Source organism: Physeter macrocephalus, unplaced genomic scaffold, assembly GCF_002837175.3.
Source record: "Physeter macrocephalus isolate SW-GA unplaced genomic scaffold, ASM283717v5 random_103, whole genome shotgun sequence".
Taxonomy (NCBI): Eukaryota; Metazoa; Chordata; class Mammalia; order Artiodactyla; family Physeteridae; genus Physeter; species Physeter macrocephalus.
In genome coordinates this window covers 13,634-19,849 of record NW_021145393.1, presented here as the reverse complement: position 1 = coordinate 19,849, position 6,216 = coordinate 13,634, and positions in this window count along the sequence as shown.

Genomic DNA, 6,216 nt, shown 5'->3' with positions numbered 1-6,216 from the left:
TGCTCCAACAGGTCCTTCTCGTTCCCTCACGGCTCGCAGGCAGCACGCGGTGCCAGCCCTGTCCTCAAGGCCGTCTTCCCGGGTACCGTGCGTGTGCCTCCGTGTACGGAGGCTGCCTCACTAAACTCTGAGACTATGTCTTGGTGGTTAGCCCCCAGACTGAAAACAGCGGAAAGAGAAGGTGGGGAACTGGGCATGAATCACATAATTTTAGGGACCAGTGTAACCCTCCCTCGCTACCCGCCCCCCCCCCCCCCAGTTCTCCCCTCCCAGATATCTAGGACCCTAGAGGCTACGTGACTCTTCAGTGCCTGCAAGAAAATCATAACTAGCACCGGGGTTTTCAGGGCCCCGGCTGACCCTTATAATGCAAGAGGAAAGAAAACTGATCTGTTAACCATACACCCAGGACTGGGATACATAATAATGGGGGATGCTATCAATGGGAATTTAAAGACAGGCAGTCGCCGCTGCTTGCAGAGAGGGTCCGGTCTTCTAAATAGTATTTAATAAAGCATCCTCTGGGTGTACCCCAGGGGGAAAGGCCTGCCATGTGGGGTCGCGGACAATAGAGAGCTTGGCAGTGAGAAGCAGCAAAGCGTGGAAAGGGAAAATGCTGCGTGCCACTCTGGCATCCGTGTTCCGTGCAGTGACGGGACTGGGTAGGTCGTGGTTTTCACATTTCTTTTCACCTTGACCCACAGTGCTCCAGCACACACGTGAATGTAAGTTCCACGAGAGCAGAGGCTGTATCTTGTTTATCCGTGCATCTCCAGCTCCGAGCACAAGGTAAATGTTCAAGAAATATTCGTTGAATAAACAGGAAATAAAGCCAGCAATAGTAATGATGGCGGTGCAGGTGCAGGGGATTATCATCCAAACACCTTTCACATCTGCAAGGCCCCTTGATTTTTTTTTTTTTCTTTCCTCATAATAGCCTTGTGAGTTAAGCTGGCAAGTTATTCTTCTCCATTTGGCTTGGACAGTTGAAATGACTGTGATATGAGCTCAGTAAACTTTGAGAGAAACCTCAGTTTAGGGAACTGGCTCCATAATAGTCAAGGAGAAAAATTCACATTCATTCAAAGATGTATTGAGCTTCTAATTTTGGCTGGGCTTTAAGGTAAGCAGAGAGGGTAAAAAGATGTACAGAATACGAAGTAGATGGGTGAAAACAGGACCGAGCACAAAGGGAGACTACTAGCAAGGCAGGGAATGTAAGAAAGCCAAAAGGGCATTATTTCTATCAGGACGTTACTTCCTTTGGGTGGCCTGCTGCCCCTTATCCATGTTTGTATCCGTTGCAGCTCTTGGCACAGGCCTGGCACGCGGCAAAAGCTCCATCAGGGTTTGTTAAATGTACATTTGTGGGGGGAAAAGGAATGCCTTACTCACATGGCTCAATTCTGTGCCAGTGAAGAGATCCTAAGTCTGAGTTCGTGTTTCTCCGGTCTAGTTAGCATAGCCATCCACCCTGGATCACAGGGATAAGAAATAGTGCCTGTTAATTTTACATCCAAATTATGTTTCTCCATCTTCTTCAAGCAGCATCCAAATGCAAACCATTGTCATCTCTGCCTTGGGAGACACTGACAGCCAGCTCACTGGTCCCCGCATCCATTCTTGCCCCATTACTGTCAGTTTACCAGCCAGCAGTCAGAGGGACCTTATAAAAACACAATTCTCAATTTATCTGGAACCCTTTACTGCCTTCTCATTGTCCTTAGAACGAAGGCCAAAATCTTGTAGCAAAGCCTAGAAGGTCCTCTCTAGTCTGGTCTGTGCTTACCTCTCTGCCTCATCTCTCCATCACCGCCTCTCCCTGTTAGGCCTTCTTTCAGTCCTGAAACCCCCAGTGGCCGCAGGCCCTCTGCACATGCAGTCCCCTCTCTCTGGAACATCTTTCCCCTCCCCCTTTGTTTATATGGCTCATTCATTCATCCATTCATTCATGATTTCATTCATTCAACAAATACTCATTGAGCACCTGCTATGTGCCAGGCACTGTTTAAGTGCTAGGGATCAGTGCTGAATAAAGTTCTTGTTCTCATGGAACTTGCATTTTAGTGGGGAAAACAGAAAAAATACTCGAACAAGTAAATAACTAAAAACACAATAATGGCAGGAGTTGAAAATGCTTTGAAAACAAATAAAACAGGGGAAAGGGATTGTGAGAGAAGAGGATACTATTGGAGGAGAGCTCAAAGAAGCCCACCCTGGAGAGGTGACACCTGGGCAGAGAGCTGAAGGGCGTGAATGAGCCATGCAGGTAAATGGCGGAAGAACATTCCAAGCAGACAAATGGGCAAGTGCAAAAGCCTTAAGGAAGGAACGCACACGAGTTGTTTAGAAAACGAGGGCAGAGAGGTAGCCAGGGGCAGATCATGTAGGGCCTTGTAGACTCTGGGAAGGAATCTGGATTTAATTTGATGAGTGCTGGGAAAGCACTGGAGGGTTTTGGGCAACACAGTGAAATGATCCATCATAAAGGAATCCCTCTGGTGGCTGCTGTGGTGGCCCAGGCAAGAGGCAATGGTAACCTGGCCTACCGAGGCAGCAGTGGGGGTGAAGGGGTTCAGGGTATATGGTCAGAAGGGAGAGTCAGCAGGGTCTGCTGATGGATCGGATGTGTGAGAGGGAGGTAGGGTGACAGATAGGTTTGTGCCCTGAGTGACCTGGTGAGCTCCTACTGACCCTCAGTTCTGAGCTCTAAGGCTCTTCCTTAGGGAGGGCCTTCCCTGGCATCCAGACTAGGTGAGGTCTCCTGTAGAGAGGCAGAGCATTACCAGTCCTACATTTTCAGAATATAAAACTATAACCCGCTCCTTCCTTTCTTAGTTTGCCCTGTGTTTTTGTGAGCCACACAAGTACTGGTTTGGATATAGTAATAACATCTGCCAGGGGCCAGAGACTTTATTCTGCTCTCGTCTCTTCTTTGCCCCCGTAAAGGAACGCTCACACATGACCTGTGGTCCAAAATCATACCAGGAAGGTATGAGCTCCATTTGATCCATAAGGAAACAGAGGCCCAAAAAGATTAAGTCATCTGCCCAAGGCCACAGGGCTAGAAGTGGAGGAGCTGGGACTCAAACCCAAGTCCTGCTTCAGCTTCAGAGATGAAGAGTCAGTTAAAGAATAAATAGAAAGAAAGGATATGACAAGTTTGTAAGTACTCTCTAGTTTTTCATCTTTAAAAAATGCAGGTGTAAATTTGTAATTTTTTGGTTTTGCACGGCAGAGGACTTCCCGTAAGCAGTAGATGAATGAGGAAGGAAAAATTCAGATTAATTCAAAATTAAAACAGGCAAAACAATCCTGACAAACCATTTTTTTAGTAAAATACGGTAGTAAAATTGAAAACAAACCCCCCCAAACCACCACCATTGCTGCTGAGATTGTTGTAAAACTGGTTTCTGCCTCTTGGCAAGCGGCCTGTATTTTTAGTTCACACTATGTGTTAGTTTCTAATTATTGTGTGATGAGCTGATAAATGCCACCCTCCTGTACTAGACTGGAAGCGACAGGAGGACAGGTTCTATGTTGCTCATCTTATGTTCCTAGAGCTCAGTGCCTAGCGCCAGTAGATACTCAATTTGTAACTGTTGCATAAATGGATATTGCTGTTGCCATGATTAACTTTTTGGAAGAGAATCAGGCAATATATAGTACGAGCTATAAGATAAAATATAATTTAACTAGTAATCTACTCCTGTGAGGAAAAAATATTCAACAAAAGCCAAAAAAAAAAAGAAGAAAGAAAAGACATGAAGATATTCATTCCTTAAAGAAGATGTGGTACATACATACAGCGTTATACTACTCAGCCATAAAAAGGAACGAAATTGGGTCATTTGTAGTGACGTGGATGGCCCTGGAGACTGTCATATAGAGTGAAGTAAGTCAGAAAGAGAAAAGTATCATATATTAACGCGTATATGTGGAATCTAGAAAAATGGTACAGATGAACTGGTTTGCAAGGCAGAAATAGAGACACAGATGTATAGAACAAAAGTACGGACACCAAGCGGGGAAAGCGGCGGCGGGGTGGGGGGGTGGTGGTATGATGAATTGGGAGATTGGGATTGACATGTATACACTAATATGTGTAAAATAGGTAACTAATAAGAACCTGCTGTATAAAAAAAATAAAATAAAATTCAAAAAAAAGATATGAATACCTCTGATCTAGGAATTCCACTGCCAGCTATTCATTAGTGAGAAACTTGCACATGGGCAAAAAGCATGTCTAAGAATGTTTATAGCATCATTTTTAGTAACAGAAAAAAACCCTCAAACTGGAAGCAACCCAAATACCTTTTATATGAATTTAAGAATGAGTACTTTATGGTATATACACATAGAATTGAATATAGAACATTGAAAATGAATGAAGTACAGACACATTTGTCAACACGGTAAATCTAAAAAAACGTAATGCTGAATAAAGAAAATTTATTGGAAAAAAAAGATGTTCATTCCTGCATATCTGCGAAGGTAAACAAACAAAAAAACCCACCAGGGAATGGTTTTATTAAATGATGGCACCTCAGTATTACATCACTATAATAATAAACAGCCTCAAAGTCATCGTCATCTGGATTCTAGGCATGTGGCTGATAATACTCAAAACAAAACAAAGAAGTACGTACTTCTCAAATTTAGTCCTGTGAGTGGGCAGAAAAGAAATGGACATTTTTTGTCGGTGGAACTAAAACCTAGAAGTGGTACTTGGTGGCAGATTCCCTCCCTTGACTACACTACAAATTGGAGCTTGTTCTGGACTTCTGCCTTACAGCATCTTGTCAGTGGTCAGCCCAGGAGAAGTTCTCAGCAAACACCCACTAAACAGGGTTCCACTACCTGTGTGCTTCCAATCTTCAGTGATCTGTCTCCTCTACTTCCCACTTTCGTCTACTATTTAATTAGTTGGGAAGTCCTATCAACCGCAAATTGATTTATTCATCCATCCAACCAACATTTGTTAAGGGTCTGCTGTGTACCAGGCACCCTCCTAAGTGCTGGGTAAGAGAAATGAACTAAACAGACAAGAGTCCTTCCCCCATGTAAGTTACATCTTAGTGGAAGAGAAAAGACAGCTAACGAATAAATACATGACGTCAGATCACCTCTGCCTCCGTTCTGTCGCCATTCTCTAACAGCCTTCACGGGTTTTTCTCCTCCAACCCAGTCTGGGTGCCAGCTGCATTTTAAAGTGCAAATCAGACTTCACGTCTCCTGATTAAAATACCGTCTAGACTACTCAGGACATTGTTTAAATTTCTTAAGCATACGAAGCCCTTCAGGATCGCCTCTGCTTACCTCTCCAGCTTCATCTCCAGGCACCCACGCGCCCTGCACACGGAGAGTTTTCGTGGGACGGCCACCTTTCTTCCACCCGGAATGTTCTCCAACCGGAGATCTCCATCTACCAAACACCTGAGTCCTTACATGGCCCGCAACTAGCAGCCGGGCTCAGGGCCGTTACCCTCCGGGACATCTTTCTTCTATCCGGCGCCCGCGCCTCCAGCCCCTAGGAGGTACCGCATTTATCACCCAGTCCTACAATCCTTTATGTGGACAGGGGCCATGTCTTGTTCATCTCTCTGCCAAAGGGCAGGCACCCAAGAATCGTTCATGGGGTGAACGAAGGAGTAACGGCAGGCGTTCTAAAAAAGACGCTAAGAACCTCGGAGACGTTTGCACTTCCGGGTGGCGGTTCGGTCGTCACCCGAAGATGGGAGAAGTGGGTACAGGTACCTCCTCAGGGGCCACTCTAGGAGAAGTGCTCGGTGATCCGGAGGACCCGGGAACCTCGAGGGGGAAGAGCGCGGCGTCCGCCTCTGCGCAGTAGTCGCCCTCCGCAGGGAGGCGGAGCCGAGAGAAGCCTGGGGCGGGGCGCGGGAGGGGCGCGGCGCGACTGAGGGGTGCAGGGGGCGGTGCCGAGGCCTGGGAGCTCCGAACCTCACAGCTCGCCCTTGTGCCCCGGGCTGAACGAAGTCCTACTTGCTAACCCATGCCCCAGCGAGGCTCACTGTAAATTAAAATTTACCTGTTGCCTCCTTTAGAGTCTGTCTTGGCTCGAAAGTATGTGATGAGTGCACACAACGTGCCCATGAGTCACCTGGGATCTTGTTAAAAGTGCGGAGTTTGATTCAGGGGGTCTCGGGTAAGGCCCAAGATGTTGCGTTTCTAATAAGCTCCCAGAGGTCGCCGTTG